The following is an 18,956-nucleotide window of genomic DNA, read 5'->3' as shown; positions in this document are numbered from 1 at the left end:
AGCCCAGAAGATTATTAATAGTTTTCTTTCTCTTCCTGTGCTTTTTGGAGAGACACTGAAACGAGACAAATCTTGTACTTACAGACAGTTCTTGGAGGCAGGCTGGTTTGTGGGGATCCATCCACGTGCCACCTGCCAAAAGGAAAGGGAACTCTCCTGAGGACTGTGAAGAAAACAAACCCAAAAACTAAAATGACAAACTAGTAGGAACATTCAGCCTATAAATTTGTTCTCCTGGCTCTGGGGGTAGGCAAGCAGAGTTTTCCTGCTGGTGCAATTCACAGCAAGACAAGTTTAAGGTCAGCCTGTCTTGGTTTGGTTACTGTGAAAACTTTGCCTGTGCAGGTGGCAAGTTCAGCAAGGCACCCCAAGACTACCTTGGCTGTAATGTCCATTCTCTGAAGTGGAAATCTGAAAATAAAGTAGGATTCCAAAGAGGAAAACAGGCTTTCCCTCATCCTATTATTCCAAACCCCTAGAATAACTCATGAAACTTACAAATTACTTGTTTCAGGAAATCAGAAATTTCACATCCTGCTGTGGCCCTGCCCATGGTTACAGTTTAGATGTAGTTACTTGAATTCCAGCTGTTAACAATGCCAGGCACAGTTCATCACTTCCCTGCTTACACCAGTTTTAGTTAGTGGCAAAAAGTGACAGCAGAGTCACATGTTTCACCTGGGTGAAGGTTGCATGACACAGACTGACAGCATTTTGAAATCACACACAGTTTCAAGAGGAAATTACCTTCGAGATCTGCCTCTCCCCAACTCTCAGGAGGGAGGAATGGAATAGAGACTTGTATTTTCCTGAGCAGATCTCTGCATTTGTATTCTGTTGTTTTTACCATCTGCAACGGGGGGGAAAAAGATGGAGAGGTTGAAAAGCAGAATGGGCCATCTGAGAATACAAAAAATATTAAGGAAGAAAAGAGGCAACAACTGTGAGACTGCAGTGTTAAAAGAAGAGACTTGGACACATAAGCAAAAAAACTTAGATCAACGCTAGGAAATACGACAGCAAGAGAAATGTAGACAAGTAAAATCTTCATTTATTCGTACCTTGAGAGGGAAAATAATTGACTGAACTCAGACTCCCACCTCTGTTGGGGCAAGTGATCCATATGTTCAAGCCTCATTTCTTGGTGCAAAGCAGCACGTGTCAGCCCCGCTGCTGGCACTGCCCTCCCACAGGCAGCCGCTCTCCGGGGCCCCAGTTTGCACTCAGCTTTTCCAGTGTAGGTGGCTGTAGCCTGGCACGGTGCTTAGAGACATCTGAGTAAAGGTTTAGCTCTTGAAATGGGCCCTGAGACTGCTGTGCACAGTCTGGCTGGAGCAGCAAAGGGGGCTGAGCACCCCTGGAAATAAATCCTGCCACCCAGTTACATAGTAAGGCTTTTAGGGCATAAGGAGAGGAATCTACATTTGTGGATTTGCTCAGTGTTTATATGACTGAACACCCATTACAGACTGTGAGAGTTTTCCATTAATTTTAGCTGAAGTGGATTCTGTCTGCTCTTTGCTTTTGGTTCTTTCCTTCACTTAACTCTTATTTTGCTGTCATTTCTCCATTTCCTGCATTGTAGTTTAGGTCAAAAATGGTGACTAAGTGCCTAATTTCAATCATGGATTCCTAAATTCTTGTTTAAGTATCAATCTAAACTGTGAATTTTTTGTCTTCTTTCTGAAGAAGTCTAAAAATAAAGAGCTCCTGATATCTATAACCACAAAGCCACTGCCACTGGCCTCATCACATCTCTTCACCTAAAAGGTGGCTCATCTGTAAAGTAAACATCCTGATGCACAGATAAGGCACGATAGGTAGAATTAGCTCCATTTGAAATATATTTCAGATATAAACGACAAGAGGTATTGGTGCTTCTAGCCATGGCAAAGTGACTGAAGATGTGGTCAATAAACGGTGTTGCTGTTACTGCACAGCAGCTTTCAGCTTTCACCTGGGCTCACCGGGCGTGGGCTGAGCAAAGCCAGCTCCATCTAGGACATTCAAGACCATCCCAAGTACAAAAAGGGCAAAGTCTTTATTTGGAGAGACTGAAGTGTGTAGATACAGCTGGGAAGGGGACAAGGTCCTGGGCTAAATGCCGGTTCTGACTGACACCCTTCCAGTCCATCTTGGCTCCCATCAGCTGCAGGGAGAAGTCCTGGACTCCAGGAGAAAAGCTCTGCACTTCACTGTGTGTGGTGTGTAGCTGAGTAGATACGCATCCAGGTTATTAATATGCTGATTAACTTTGTGCAGGAGTGAGATTTCCATGAGATCTTTCATCCCCTGATCCAGCATTTGTCTTCTCTCTGGTCCTGACACTGCAGTGAGGGATAGAGGACCAGGCACAGAACCAGCCACTGCCACCATCCCAGCTCCTAAGTACAAACTTTTCACTCACAAATGCAATAAAACTTGCTACTTTTCCTTTGGCTATCTTAATGGTTGGTTTTCCCCTGGCTATCTCGGTTTGTGGCTTCATGCCTCAGTTTGCCTTCAGGAATATCAAAATCCTTTCACTTTTTTTAAAATTCTTTCCTTCCCCAGTAACAGACCATGTGTGTTTCCCTAGAGGAGCCTTCTCTCCCAGAGCTATCACCTGAAAACATATTTATGGCAAAAAGACGAGATCCATAGTCGAGTTCCCTCCATTCAGACATCACTTAGCCAGACGGCTGAGCCAATTCCACTGATTTTACTGGGCTTTACACACATATCTGGAATTAACTTGCCGCAGAAGAGGTGCCCTGAGCTGGGCTAGAAAGCCACTGGGATTGCACTTGGGAAAACAGCAAAGAAATATTTTGATTATTTCCATTTCTCAACCGCTTTTCCTCCAGCCTGCAGAAACTTCCTGCTCCCCCCTGTCCCTCTCCAGCAGATAAAGGGACACATTTGTTGTCGAGATCATTGTGGCACCCTCAGCAAGCCGAGGTTGTCATGGGACTCCCCGCACAAACAGAGCAGGTTTTCAAGGATAGCACACAGCACAAATGAGCGCTCTTGTTGTGTCAGCAATAGTCTGTGTGTTTATAAGGACCCTCGAAGGTGTTTTTGGAGATACTCGGGCGGGTGTTTTTAGCTGTGCGAGCCCGTTCAGCCGCACCGATACCGCTCCCCCTTCGCCCAGGTATCCCCGAACTCCCACCCGGGGATGCTCCCGCAGGAGCGGAGCCCCGAGCAGAGCACGGCCCCGTGTTGTTCAGGCTGCACTGACATCTGTTGGCTCTTATCAAGGCGGCTAGGAAAAAACAAGGCGGTTTCACGCCGTGAGATAGCGGCTGCGGCAGGAGCGGGGGCCGGGGCGATGCGATAGCAGCATCCCACCGCGGAGATCAGGGACCGGCTCAGGGCTGGCAGGGACCGCGTTCCCTGCCAAACAGGCAATTCCCAGCCATCGTCCTTCCACTCCCGTGCCTTCCTCCTGTCCTGAAGGAGCACGGCTTGCCTTTCCGAAGGAGGAGGTTGAAGCCAGCCCGTGTTGCTTCACTGCGAGCGCGCTCCTCGGTCCGTGTGACTAAATAAAGAGTTAGGACATGAACACTCATTTCTGAATCAGTGTCTGAAAACATCACACGACCTTTTGGGAAAAGCAAGTGAGCCGCGAGGAAAAGCGTTTGGGTTGAAGTAGCAAACGCTTACTCAGATGTACAATTTGGATAACATAACAGCATGTTTAGTGTAATGATCGGAGGACAACTGCATGTCCTGGAGCTCAGCCAGCATCCTGCTCTGGTAAAAAGCTCCGTGCTGCAAACCCTGTCTCGTGTGTCAGCGCTCTTATTCACGGAATTAACACGAGGCTGAACTGAAGTGGGTGATGGGGCTACACGCTGCTCTGTCAGCCTTAGGGATGGAGCAATTACAAACCTCTGGTTTGAGTGACTAAAACCTCAAGTGTGGCAAGTCCCAAGCCTGACTCTGCAGCCCAGGGGGTTTTCTGAGAAAAACTGCAAACGTGCCCAGCTGATTTGGGCACTGACTGTCCCCAAAGCCCTTTGTGAGCAAGAGAAAAGGCAAACAAGTTGCAGGGAGGTACCGCGGCCATGGGAGGATGTCATATGGAAGAGGACTTCTAGAACAGCATGGACTGGAAGCTTGAGAGAAATGGAGACTACCATCAATTTTGTCTTTGAGTAGAAACAATCCCAGAAATCCTTGTCCCTGCTATTCCTCACAAATACTTGTTATATGATTGGGTCAACAGCATTTAATTTTGGCCACACTGTATAATCTCATTTTTTAATGTCAAATTTGCCCTTTGATTTTAAAGACAGCTTGTGCTGTTCAGGTTCTGAAATAATTTCAAACAGAATTAGCTTATTTTACAGCTTTATAAATCTCTCCTAGTTGGCTCCAGTGTAAGTAGGTTGTTAAATTCTACCAGCAGAGATTTCATCATTTCTCTGAGCACTGCAGTTTAATATTTGCCATTGAAGCACTGGGTCAGGCTGACTTTGCCTGCTAGTCTTCACTGTTCTCATGCAGCTTTAAAGGAGAAAATGTCAGAGAAACAAGGGATCTACTTTCTTGGTAAAAAAAAAAAACCCCACAGAACATGAAAGCACCTCTGGCTGCGCAGGACAGGGGATGTGGGAAGGCTGGTGTCCCCACTGCCAGCAAGCCCTGGAGCAGCCTGGCAGCTCTGCCACTGAGCCTCTGTGCCAGCACACTCCAGAGCCAAGGGACACTCGGAGCTGCCAGGACCAGGCTGAGCAAACTCAGGCTCTCAGGAAGGTACTGCAGTGACATTCCCCGGGAAGCAGCAGCCCTGCAGAGCGGTCAGAGATCCCACTCACACATTCTCTGTATTTTTTTCATGTTGCCTGACATCTGCCTGTCATTAGGACTGCAGGAAATAGAGGCATCGATGCACTGCAGCTGCAGTTGTAGTCATAATTCTGATTATTTGTGAGCTGCTTCCCGGGCAGGATCCCATCCGTGGCTGGGAGGGGAGCAGGGGAGGTGCCCCCAGAGCAGCTGGATCTGCCCTGTGTCACCCCCTGTCACTCTGGGGACAGCTCCTGCCGGGTCACTCCAGCAGCCAAGCAGGTTTTGTCTATTCCTTGCTTGCAGCGGTGCAGTTTACACCCCCAGTTCATGCAATCGGCAACTCCAGCGGCGCGTTTCCTCAGGAGCAGCGACACGGACATGGCTGTGAGAGGAGCCCAGCCGGCAGCAGGAGATGCCCCAGGGCCACCCTTGCCCTGCACGAAGCTGTGCCCGGTGCCGAGAGCCGGAGTCCTCTAGATGTCACCAGTGCCGCGGGCTGGCCGCGCCTCTCCCGGGTACCACCGACCCCCGAGCTCCGCCGGGAACAAGGCACAGCTCTGCTCGGAGATGGCCAGCTTCAGTGCCGTCTGTGAGCTGCTAATGAGCCCCCGGAGTATTAACACCAGCCTCATTATAAGCTAAAAAATGAACGACACTGCTTCATTTCCTTCTCACCGTTTTGGCTGTTGTTACTTCGTTCCGTGCTTGCACACATCTGGCGTCTCATCAATCCAGCTGTCTGCATTTTCTTCCTCCTTGCTGATGCTGCAGTGCTCAGGTGCAGGCACAAAAGGGAGAGATCAGGAATTTATCATCTTTCCTCTTCAGGTGGAACAACAGAAAAAATCCCTTGGCAAATCCAATGTTCCTCCTTGTCCTCCTCGCGTGCTCCGTTTCTCTGCTTCTGTCGTATTTGAGAACTTCCCAATGGTTTCTGTAGAGTAAGGATTAACTCTTTGCCTGGACAGAGCCAAAACACATCAGTTTGGAGTGTCCAGGGGAAAGACTTGTGTTTGTTAGGACAGACAGACAGCTGCCCTTCACCCAGGAGGGTCCTTCTGTGCTGACCTGCAGACCTGCAGCCTCCACTGAACCAAATGGAAAGGCTCAAGTGAAAGAATAGTGTCAAGGCAAAAAACACCTTGAATCCTCTCATTTATAAAGCCCTCCTGGAAGTGCAAAGCATTTATGATTCCCCTCGCTGTTATTATTACTGAAAAAAAATTACAAGAGAATGGAACAATGAGGGCAACGAAGTCTTTTCATGGTAAAAACCAGTTCCATGTGGCAAAAAATACACCTTTGCTTACATGATACAAGGTACTTTGGTTTCTCTTCCATTTAAAAGTGTGCTTTTCTGTATCTCAAGGAGTGTTTTTTTTGCTGGGCAGCAAAGGGAGTTTTGATGAGCTTTATTAAATTTTGCTGAGGACATCAGTGCTCCCATTATGCAACAGTTCTTCCTACAGCCAGCACCAGCCAGTCTGCAGTCTTTCCAACAAGATTTTAGGTGCAGAATGCAAAACTGACCATCATTCAGCCTTCACATGGACTGAATTAAATTCCACTGAGAGCAGCAAAAATCTGGAGCTGGAATAGAGGAACAGATGAGTGTGTGGAGCCTGCAGAGCGTCGCTCCTTACCTGCCTCGCTCGGGCCTCGCTCCTCTGCAGCACTGACACTCCACAGAGACAAACTCCCTCTGGACAGACTGCAATTAAAGCACAGTCCCTGGACTAATTCCCATTCCTGTGTGGGAGCAGCAGGCAGCTGCCAGGGCTGGCTGGGAATTGGTGTGATCCAGGGCACGGTCTGATCACCTGCATTGCTTCAACTGAACATTTCCATCCATGTGCTGAGGGGTGCAAACATATTCCAGCATTCTGACTGAACTCTGGATGGGAGCTCTGCTTCACTCACTGATTAATTCTCTTTAAAGCTAACAATAACATAAAAGGAGACTGCACACAAGTGCCAGCCTCCAAACAGCTTGTAATTGCTTTTTTGGCAAATAGTCATAAAGGGCTCTGTGTTTTCAGAGCTGCAAAGTTCATTCACAAATAAGTTTGGCAACAGAAATCACAGACCCACCATATACACTCTCTGCTGGATTATCTACTACAAAATCCTTAGCCAAAGATTAAAAGGAAAAATCACAGATGCATTTCAGCTTTCACAGTTTAAGTAGCAAATGGCTTCAGTAAATAATTAATGTGACAGAAAGAGGATTTGCTGAGTAAGGCAACACTACCAATATTACTAGATCAACTTAATTGTGTTCTGCCTTGCTAGTTAATCCTGTCCTGAGTATTACTAAGGAAATAAACCAGAAGTCTTGTGCTGTTGTACCTCTTCTGTCCCCAATGTCTGGCCTGGGATTGCTCTGAGCTGGGTTGGTACAGGATGAATAGGTGGAAATTTGGAATATTTAACACTGTAGCCATTCCTCAAAAGCATTTGAGTTAATTTAGGTGGATCATGCAGACCTCTGTGATGCTTGGGTTGCTACTTAGAATGTTCTTTAATGTCTCTTCACTCAGCCTATTAAGCATTTAAGGTTACATTGCACAGAGACTGTGTGCATTCATCTTAAAATCAAGAATTAGATCTTTGAGTATTAATTAAAAAAAATCAGGCCTTTTTTTGGTGTTTTTTTCAATGTGAAGAACAGTTCTGCTCTGACTTGTTATTTGTATCAGGGAAGAAACCAAGCAGAGAAACTCTAATTTAGAAAGAATGATCCTACAGTCACATTTCAAAGTACTTGTTCAGCAATAAAGAGTCTGGATTAAAGTGAAACATAAGGGATCAATAGTTCCCATTTCAGAGAAAATGAGGATTATTGGACAGAGAGCAAATCCCAGCCTTTGGTTTGATGATTGGAAATGTATACAGTAAATGTACCTGCAAAGCAATCGATGGACACAGTTTGTGCTTTCCATCTGAGAACTGAAGGGCGAGGAAACAGGAACAGCTCCCTGCGAGCTTCTTCCCCCTTTTTGAAGCAATGAGAACAATTGCTGTTGGCACAGGAACACTCTTTGCACCTCACCCTCACCAGCAGTTGGATTTCTGTTTTCATAAATGGTTTCTCCTTACTCATAAAATATGCATGGTTTAAACTGCAGTTTATCATATATAACTTCATTTATCCTGCTGAAACTGTAGCATTCCTACAGTTCTTGTACATGAGTGCAATTTAGCATGGAAAGCTCTCCTGGAAAAGAATGATAATTTTTTTCCACTATTCTATTACAAAAAAATTTTACTTTACTTACTTTAAATTCTATTAGCTAAGTTTTTAATAACTAATATGAACTTTCTTTCCTGTGTTTATTATTTTTGGAAACTTGTTTTGAAAAATAATCTGTACAATATACCCTTGGTTATTCTTTACCTTTAAAGAAAATACTTAGTAAACTTGGTACATGAAACAATTGGACAACATGAATATATGACCTAATTTATGAGTGTTGCTTTTTTTGGCACAACTTACCCCTCATTGAAAGCAGCACCCTGTAACTGCATTATTAGCTTGGCAATACCCACTGCAATGAAGAGGTAGCTGAAATCTGTGCTTCTCCATCCCATTAAAAATCCAAATTTTACAGCCCCGCACCTTGAGAGAATAAATTTGCAATAAAAAATTGTTGACTTACAAAGCATACCAGTTCTTCTTCTTTTTTTTTTTTTTAATTTTAAACTGGCCAAGTTTTGTGTCTGAAGAAACAAATCAGTATTTCAGTATGAGAAAAATCAGTATTTCAGGGTTTTTCCATGTGCTATTGATTAATTTTAAATAGAGATTTTGTTCATCAAAGGTTATTAACTCAATTCCACTTTCATTGGTTATGCAATAACCACTCTGATTTCAATAAAATATGTTTTACATTTGGGGCAGAAAAGAAATCAGGAAAATGTGCTTCTCTGTGCTTTACAAAACAAATCAATCCCTCTCTCATTATCTAAAAGTCAAAATTTACCCAAAGCTTTTTGTTAATATATTTTATTTGCATTCATATCAACCTCTTGCTACTTCCAAACCTTTCACTTCTTATTATCAGAGAATTTCCCCTCCAAAATGCACCAATAATCCACATTCCCAGTTTGCCTTCAAACTGCAGGGAAAGGGTCTAGGACACTCTGATTACAACAATTTTCATAAAGAGATAAAATGCTACAGTGACAATCAAAACCAAGCCACAGAGAAGTGGAGTTCATGCTCAAGGCTGTCTCACAGAGCACAGCAGAGCTTGTGGAATGATGGAGAGGTGGCTTTGAATTAAAATACCTGGTTCCCAATATCAACAGTACTGCCAAACAAATGTGGGTTTTCTTTTAATTCCATCATGGTTCTCAGTTAAAGTCAGCTCCTATTTTAGAGCTCCATCTCCCCATACAATGCACTTTGCTTCCTCTCTCATCTTCCTATTTGGTGGCTCGTGACCAGAGGCGCTCATGCCTTGCGTAGTTCCCCATTCCTTCCTGCCTACGGGAACATCCTGCTTGTCCCGAGTTTCTTTGCAGGGCTAAATACCTCCCCAGAGGAATTCTTCCCTCGAATCACACAATCAGTTCTCATCAGCTTTGGCTTCAAACCACAGTGACTGCCCAGCATGTTTCTTGGCATGAAGAGAGGAATTCCACGTTTTCTCATTCCCTACTCAGGTGAGCCTGAGGAGGCTCAGAGAAAAGCAGAACTTTGTTTTCATTCTGGTGCTGTACTGTACTCTCCCTCAACCTGAAAGATGTGAGGAATGATGTGAGGGACAAACCAGAATTACTTGGCAAAGGCACTCATGAAATCCCTGCAGTTTGGTGTGTTCACCATCAGCTCTGAGGGCAGCCCACAGGCAAAGTCCAACTCCCATTATTAAATCCTGGGAGCTTGTTCCAGCCCTACCAGTTTATCATAGCCCAGGAATTTGGCTCTTTAGGAGAGCCTGGAGCAGTGAGTGGCCAGTGCTGGACAGGAGAACACTGGTGTTGGGAACACTTGTCATTTGGTTTGTCCACGGCACTTCAATGCGGGACGTGGAATCCAGAGGGGAGGGTTCTTTATAGCCAAGTGAAACTTTCTGCTTCCTCAGCTGACTTAATTAACTGCTGGGGAAAAGAGCCATTTGCTGAGACTGAAGAAAAGTGCAGCAATGAGACTTCACCCCCATTTTCTGATAGTGCTCAGACCTCACCGTGTGCTGTGCAATGCCCACAGAGAGCAGCTCCTGCCCCCAGAGCCTTTGCAACCTGAATTCCCTGATTTACACCTACAAAAGCTGTGGCCTCTGGCACAGACATCCCCTCCAAACTATGCTGCCTTTTTGACTCATGTAGTTTGTAATGTTGTAAATCAAACAATGCCACACCAGGAGAGGTGTTGCTTGTGTGCCTCTACCATGTCTGTGGGAAAAATAAAGTGAAAACGTGGTTTAATTGCAGCTCCTCTATGCATTCACAGCCTGACTGTTGCCAAGGCAACATGTGATTGAGAGACATAAGATAAACAAGAATCTCTCCAAAAAGTGACAGGCAATGGGCACAGTAAGGAAACAACACCAGTTCCTCCTGGTGTGGTGCTCTGACCTTCTCTTTAGCAGCACAGTGAAACATTGTGCTAAACTAAGGCTGTGATCTGCTACCAAAATGTCCTTAGGACAGTTTTACCAAATGTCAGTTGTGCATTTGATCTGTGGACACAGCACCCAGCGGGGCTGGGAAGCTCCACGTGTGCTCTTGCAAACCCCTCAGTGAGCTTTGCTTTGGTGCTGGAATGGGAACAGGCTTTTGGGTATCACAAAACAGCACATGGAATGGAGATGGAAAGGGTTCACAGACCTTCCAGCCTATCTGGGAGCAACACAGAGTATTGCAAGGACCATACCTGGCTCCTGAAGCAGAAGTTTCTGCTGCCAAGAATGTTCCTTGATTTTTACCAGTTCGGCTTCCACTGGTTGCTGCTTCAAGTATTTGAGAAAGATAAGTGATGCCATAGAAGGTAGAAGAGAACACATTACATGTGCTCAGGAGCAGCAACTCCTGAAAAATGAAATTACATGTGTTCAGGACACCAATCTCTGCATTTCTGACCTCAGTTGCTAAGTGACAATGCTTAAGGCGAGATAAGTCACCTACTCCAGGGGCGTTTGCAGCCATACACGGGGATAATTATAGAAAAGGTGTCAAATCAGTATGGTGAGAGCATCACACCCAACAGATTTGTTTTCTTCTTATTACAGGAGGGGACAAACCACATCATCTGTTGGAAATCCTTGGCCTGCTGCTTAAGGGAACATTAGTTAAATACCAGAGATATTTCTGTGCTGCCACGTTGTCAGTTCTCAGCTTCAATGGCAGCATGGAACAAATACACTCTGCTCTTTTGGTCCTGTGTGGCTCAGCACCAGGGAAGCAGGAAAACCAAACCAAGAGTGTCCATTAGCACAGATTTTCAGAAGGAGGAAAACCTGTCACTTCTCTATTGAATTTTGCTGGGGAAAAGAGAAAATAAAGGTTTGTGAGCTGCAGTTTCATTTACACCACTGTGGCAGCCTGAACTCCTGCTGATCCCCAGGCTGGTGCTGAGGTCTCCAGGAGCAGCAGGGCTGTTTGACTCTGCCTCGAGGTAGGAGCCTTATTTTAATCACTGAGAGGTTGCTGGAACAATGTCACAGGAGGGCCAAGCACTACCAAGCTCTGCTGTGTATTGGGCTGAGTTGTTCACCAGGAGAAGAAAAGCCTTTTGGTGTGAGCAGGGTTTGCACTGAGTGGTTTTGGGGTTTCTTTTTTGCACTAACTTTTATCATTCTATTTTTGTTTAGTTTTCTCTATTAAAGAAAGCTGCAATGTATTTGCCAGTTGGCCAGAAATAATTTCAATGGCTTCTGCTTCAGCCAGCAGGCTAAATAATCCATTAACCTGCATGGGATAAACAGGGTGTAAAAGGTTCTTTAAAACAAAAATTCCATATAGATATCTGTTTAGCCAATGGAGAGGAGATGGATGAAGGAAGTGGTGAGAGGACCTCCAGCAGGGGGATACAAACAGCCCTGCAAGCTGCAGGTCACCCAGGCTATCCCAACACAGGGCACGTTTGGATTCTGCAGCAAAGCCTTTCCCAGTGCCCCTCTAGGTGAACAGGGATTGATCAAACATTTTGTGTTATCTGCAGCAGAATCTCACAGATGTTTCCTGGCAGAAACCTTAAGCAGAACACCAAATGTTTCAACATCACATACAAAGCTGGTCCAGAGCCAGCCCTTTACGGTGGTGCTTTGTGTTTGCCTATAGTGTTGCATGTGCCTGTCAAATCCTCTTCCTGTTTTGGATATCAGATCTGGGGATGGAGAGCTTCCAAATGCTGGCCAGGTCCAAAGTAAGCTGTGCTCCACAAAAATAAAAACAATAATATCAGAAGAAGTTTTAATACTCGGATGAATAATTGTCTCTCTATTATTTCCTGACTTGCAAGCTTACATGTGTTCGAGGAGGGGGGCAATTTTAAAAGGCATATGCTCAATTCCTGCTGGCCAAAGAGATTAAAGTCTCTTGCTCTCACAGCCTTTACATCTCACATGTCAAAGTGATATCCAACAAAATACATGTTAAGAACCATCCTCATCCCTTCTGATATTCATACAAAGGGCTTTGGGTTAGGTTTGTGGGCTTGCCCACTGCAAGTCTGCTGGAGACAAAGGGAATGCTATATTGTTATCATGGAAGGACTTCAGACAGATGGAAAAGTGGTGAAGTGCTGTGAAATTTCTTGTGAAGGATGATTCAGGGAGAAGAATGTTGGTGGGATATGTTAGGAGAAAGAATGTGATAGCCAGATGGAAAATAAAGTTGTGAGTGTGGAAGCCCATAACAAACAAATGGCTGGTATTTTATACACCAGGGCTACAGCCAGTGCCTCCTTGGCTTTGGTTTAACCTTACATCTTCAGGAATAATATTTCCCAATTTACAATCTGGATTTATTCATTAGGGTTGGTCTGACAGGAAATTTAAAAAAAAAATACAAAACACAATAGAATAAAATAAAAGTATGCGACTAGTTAAAAAAAAGTTTAGACTAAAAAGACCCCTAATGTTTCTCATTTCTTAAGTACTTTCTAAATAAAATCTGAGTTTTCTGGTGGTTTCTAGATCACTGAAGTTACAGGTTTATGTCTCAAGGACAGTGTTTGTAAGACACTGAGTTCAGATAAAGTGCACACCTAATTTAAAGAAGTCATTGCCTTAACTTTGTTTTCAACCAGTTGGATGAAACGAATCAAAATAAGACAAGAAATGTGAGAATTTGAAGCAAACCAAAAGCCCACTGGAGGAAGAGCAGCATCTCCAAGATGCAGGTGAAGCAGCAGCATCACTTTGTGTCTCTGTGCAGAAAAATGTCAGCAAAAGGAGCTGCTGGCAGCCCTGGCTGAGCCACAGCTCGGGGAAGGGAAAAGCCCAGGAGCCACTTCCAGCAGGAAAGATGATGTGGGGAGGTGGAAAGAGCCCAGCAGGATGGAAATGTGTCTGCACAGGCAGCCAGGACCTGCAGGAATGAAACTCTGCCCTCCAGGAGCTGCACCCAGAGCTGCCCAAAGGGACTGGGTGTATTTTAGCCAGACATGTAGAGTTTTCCACTCTGTCCCTCCCAAACACTGCTGCTGCCCAGCACACTTCAATGTACATGGAAAATTATATTCTTCCAGATGTTTCTACTTAGAGCTCAATAACTGCCTTCAACTATATGAACACATTAAAAACACTAATAAAGGGACTTAAACCAGGAACTTGTGTTCCATTATGCTATGGTTAACTGGCACTAAAAATCTAAACATGCACTGAGACCAGCACACACAGCATTTGCAGGCACAGATCCCTCAGATTTTGTCTTTCTAAATCATCCACAAAACTCTGGTCTCCACTGATTTTTAGATTGTTTTAGTCATCTGAACTGGTGGTTGCCCCTCTTTGGGGCTGAGCAGGAAGAGGAGGACCCAGGCACACAGGAGAAATATTTGCTATGGGGCAAGAACTTTCTGTTACCTGTGCCCCAAATGATTATTGTCTATTAACTTTTCTGATAGGCTCAGAGATGTTCCAACCCACACATTTGCACCAAGTGCTGAAGAATTCAGTGGAGCTGAAGCAGCAGAAAAGATGGGAGCCAAAGGCAGCATCAGGGATGGATCCCTGCTCCCCCTGCTCTGTTTCTCTGCCTGAAGAATCATTCATCAGTGGCAGATCACATCCCTTCCCCATCATTCCAGCAGTGAAGAAGCAGGCAGGATATTAAATGAAGTTCTCACTATGATCACTGCCCAGTGATCTGTTTCTGAACAGGCAATAAAAACCTAAAAGCCAACTGACCTTTCACAATATGCACATGATCAGAGTGAAAAAAAAATATCTAAAACATTTTAAATATAATAACACTTAATAGTTTTTAGGTTTTTAAGGATGTGAATCTTGTGTGGACTAAAAAGGTGGTGTCAGTTGTCCTAAATGGGCACTGAGGGTTGGGCTCAGCGGGGTGTGAGTGTCTGCCTTTGTGTCATACCAGGGACTGATGCTCATTTTCACACTGTACATCATCTCTGTGGCCTTTTTAGGGAAAATTCAACTTCTGACAAAGTTGAACAAGTTTGAAAGTTGAAAGTTGTCTGGCGCCCTGAGTGATGGGTAAGTGTAAACACACCCTGGTAATTCAGAGGGGCTACGGAACGGGTGCAATTCAGGTGATTTAACTCACATCATCCTTCTAGTGCCCATAAATCAGCCCAAGAATCCCAGACTGGGATTATCAGTGACTGAGTCAGCAAAAGCTTTTAGGAAAGACTTGGTAAATATTCTGTTACCACCTCACACCTGCAGTGATTAAAAAGTTCTATTATCCCATGCCCTGCTCTGATTTATTCATTCATCTGAGCTAAAAATGCTCTTTAGCAATCTCACCCCCTTGTTCCTAGAAAACAGAAATGATTCATTTGAACTCTATTTCTTTTTTTTTTCTCCCACCCCTGTGGTTCAGGATACTTCATGAGAATGAACTGGAGGGGTCAGAGGTGTTTTATCTGTCTGCCTTGTGCTTTGCTTTGTGGTGTCCAAGCCAGAGAGACTTTCTATTTCGTGATCATTCTGAATCACAGGAATTTCTGCTTCAATTCTTGCTTTGGCTCTGCCCTTTATTCTTTTTTTCTATGTCATTTTATCAGTTCCAAGGCCAAGAAAATCCTTCTGGATGACAGATTATTTATCCACACGTACGTTTTTCTTACTACTGATGAAATTTTTCTTAGTATTGAAGTAAGTAACTTTACAAAGGAGACATTTTTAAAGTACAATGAATGTCCTTCAGTCCAATATTAGAGTGGATTAGCAAAAATATAAGACTTGAAAGATTTTGCTCATGAACTGTAGACAATTCATGGACTTGAAAATGTGAACTAAATTGAGGAAAAAAAAAAAAAAAAATTATTCATCCTAAAGTTTCACTGGCTTTCAAAGCAAGATTTTCTTCCAGAGTTCCAAGCCATTAAGAATGTCTGTTGGAACCATCCCCTATACTTAAAAACCTGTAGATTCCTCTGAGAATAATTATAGATTAAAATTCCAGCTAATTTGGTTTCTTCCTCTCCTCTAGATAACAGTAGCTGTCAAATATTTTCACAGTTTGGATTTTTTGCCTGGACCACTAAATTATATTGTGCCTTCAATACAGGAGAATTGTTTGTTCTGCCAAATATTGTTGGGATTGAGGGTGGTTGGCTCTGTGCACTTTGATCTCATCCAGTTGCTGCTTTGTTACTGCACAGGTCAATTCTGAAGGTAAATTTCCATTCATGCAGAGAGGAAGTTTTCCCCTCCAGCTGTGATGCATGTTTGCAGTTAAATTAAGTGATGCTGAATCTGTTTTTTCTTAATTTTTGTTATAAATCCAAAATCTACTTATTTTCTTTCTTTTGCATTAGAGAATATGACCTCAGCATCCAAACTCTGATTTGAAGGTTTCTCTCAGCTTTGTAAAAGGCTCAATCACACGGCCCAGGACCATTGTCCTGCTTCTCCTGCCACACCACACAGGGACCAGAGTGAGACACTTCCTTCAGCTGAGGGCTGTGCTCCACCACTGCAGACTTGAAGGGAATTCCCTCTGATCCACAGACATGGATAAGCTGGAACAAGTCCAGAGGACACCATAAGGATGCTCAGCTGAAAGAGCTGGGGTTGTTCAGCCTGGAGAAGAAAAGGCTCCAGAAAGACCTTAGAGCCCCTTCCAGAGGCTGAAGGGGTTCCAAGAGAGCTGGAGAGGGACTTTGGACAAGAGTGTTTAGTGACAGGGCAAGGAGAAGTGGCTTAAAGTTGAAAAAGGGCAGATTTGGTTAGATATTGGGAAGAAATTGTTCCCTATGAGGGGAACCACCTCACACCTGGAGCTGGTTTCCCAGGAAAGCTGTGGCTGCCCCATCCCTGCAGTGTCCAAGGCCAGGTTGGACAGGGCTGGGAGCAGCCTGGGACAGTGGAAGCTGTCTCTGCCCATGGCAGGAGGTTTGGAACTAGACAGTCTTTAAAGTCCTTTCCAACCCAAACCATTCCATGATTCCTCCTTCCTTCATGGAGGACTGGTCCAATCCTTAATAATTCCTCCAAGAGTATTTCAGACTCATGGTCTCATTGCTGGCAGTCTCCCCTACACTAAATTCTCTCTGGTGCCTGGAACAGCTGCTTATTCCTCCAACTTGGGCCTTTGAGATGTAAATAGTGTAATCCGACTTCAAGAGGCAAGGAAATATTAGCAGAATTTAATGTAAATATTGTATAAATCATCCCAAAATAGCATGGCCATGGGATCAGCCAAAGACACTAACTGAAAGTTAAACAGACTAAGTAAATATAGACTAAATATATTCCCCTCCTGGAATTGCCACTGGAATGGATCCAGACAGGAAATAGGTTAAAATACAGTCTTGTGGCAGTGATATTAAAAAGCCATTGGCCCATTTGGTGACATTTATAATGAATTTTATGTACTCCATACATTTTTAATACATGCCGAGTTAAATATTATCAAATCTATAAAAAGATTATGGAAAAAAATGTCTGGTTTCATCTGGGTGGACGCTGCCTGGAACTCTCTCTGTGGGTTTTGTGTAGGAGAAGTTTTTGAAAGAAAACATGAAAGGGAAAAATAAAAATCTCTGCACAGCACTTTTGGAAAACTACTGCTTTCCCATCCAGAGCCCAGAAGACATCACATACCAAGGCAGCAGAATTTCCAAGACACAAACCACAATGGGGATGAAGGAGGGAGATGTACTAATTCCAACCCTTACACATGCAAATGGCGAAAAATCAATTTAATTGCCTAATGTGCCTTTGTGCAGCTTCAGGGTCACTGCAGTGTAACACAAAAGGGCCCTTTGCCTGCTTGGATGCTCTTCCAGCTGTAGCAAATGTGCTTAGTGGTAGCTCTGTGCACAGGTAACTGGAAGATAAAACATGCCCTGACTCACCTGGAGCTACCTTGGAACACAAGTGCTTGTTTTGATGTCCCAAAGACTACTTTCCAAAAAACTGTTTTGTCCAAAATTTGCCCACATTACAAACAGGATGGGATTTTTGTGCCTCACCCGGGTCCCAGGGAGAGCAGGGGGTGTTGATCTCTCCACACCCAGCTCCAAACCAGAGGCTACAGGTAAAGTCCAACATACCCAAAGGGAAATCTCTACTGCACCTTCCCAGGGTCTGAGCCCAGCAGAAGTTAATTCCTAAATATTGTTTTGCCAAATCCATCTTTCTGGAGCACCAGGAAAAGCTCTGAGGATGTGTCTGTTGCCAGTTCCCAGTTCAGACAGCACCTGGCACTGCCAAAATGGGATAAAACCCACTGTTGGCTAAATTTCCTCCAGTCAAAACACAAGGAAGCTACAAAAGGCCTTTCCTGCAGTAAGGGTTACAAGTTGAACACATCACAGGTTTTTCCCTGAGTGAGCACCAACTTCACTTCAAAAACAAACCAACAGATCAGCCTTGTCCTCCTAAGCCTGCCTGCCACACATTTCACAGCAAACTGCTGCCCAGAGGAGGTTGCTGTCACAATTTAAAGAGCAGGGATGGTCTGGACCATGACAGAGACACTTCTTCACTCACCTGCTGCCTGTGTCAGCTTCCACTGAGCCATCCTGGCAGCAGAGCACAGCCCCAAGGAGGAAATGAGAAGGGGATCTCCAGGAGAGGTGCGTTAGCTGCAGGTTGCCAACCTCCTCTCAAAAGTGAGGTGCTCACAGCTGCAGAAGTTTAAGCTCTAAAACAACAAAACAACACAAAGAGACACTTCCCTGTCTCTGTGACCCTGCTCTGCCTCCTGTGCCTGCTCAGGATGCAGCTGAGGATGGGGAGGACATCTGGGAACGGGGAGTTTGGGGGTCCCCACGTTCAGCTCTTTGAGACTGAGGTCAGGACCTTTGAAGGGCTGCTCGGGGCTCCCCACAGCGAGGTTTGCAAAGCTCTGCAGGTGCTGCTCCCTGCCCAGCCTGTGTAAAGTTTGTGTGTAAAGTTGCTTAAGTGGTGCCAGAACACACTTCAAGTGCAGACCTGAGCCCAGAGGTCGCAGCTCTTGTGTCTGGAAGTGTTTCCTGTAAGTGCTGCTCTGTCACAGCAGGGCCTGGGAGCTGTCACTGAGGCTGGGACACACGGTCAGGGCGGCTTCTGGGACCTGCTCACCCCAGGACTGGCAGTGGTGGCAGCTGCAGGGACAAATTCCAGCTCTGCTGCTCAACGTGGGCTTATTTCTTATTATGGTAATGAGCCCACATATCAATTTCTATGTATTTGCTATCTGTAAGCTGGTTTGGGGATCTTCCCTTTTGAAAACTGCTTGCAGGTCTCATACCAGGATAGTTCAGGGCAAAAAAAGGAGTTAAAATTGTTCAGCACCCAGAAACGGGTGAGTAAACGAAAGGAACTGGAATTCTACTCATTAGGGGTTAAGAAACATTGTGAGCTTCATGGGAATGATCCCAGTGCAAGCTCTGTGAAACACAGAGGAAAAAGAATCATTTATTTGGCAAATACAGCTCACAAATCACTGTATTGTGTAGGTCCAAGGCTTGTGTTCTGGAGAATAGATCTTTTATCAAAACAGAAGGAAATAATAATGTACATGAGGAATAGAAAGAGATTTTATTA

The 18,956-nt window shown here is 44.5% G+C and overlaps 1 long non-coding RNA gene across 1 annotated transcript; it reads right to left on the bottom strand.

Annotated features, from left to right (window-relative positions):
- Positions 1–1,489: 1,489 nt before the first annotated feature.
- On the bottom strand, positions 1,490–18,042 carry LOC111938029 (uncharacterized). The gene is made up of 5 exons (XR_002868841.2): positions 17,919–18,042; positions 10,661–10,815; positions 8,276–8,398; positions 7,684–7,774; positions 1,490–6,369 (listed from the first exon to the last, which is right to left on the bottom strand). It is a non-coding gene; the product is annotated as an uncharacterized LOC111938029 (long non-coding RNA).
- Between the last annotated feature and the right edge of the window lie 914 nt (positions 18,043–18,956).

Source organism: Cyanistes caeruleus, chromosome 16 (assembly GCF_971803275.1).
Source record: "Cyanistes caeruleus chromosome 16, bCyaCae1.hap1.1, whole genome shotgun sequence".
Taxonomy (NCBI): Eukaryota; Metazoa; Chordata; class Aves; order Passeriformes; family Paridae; genus Cyanistes; species Cyanistes caeruleus.
Note: the sequence above shows the minus strand (reverse complement) of the source record. Positions and strands in the feature narration are given on the sequence as shown.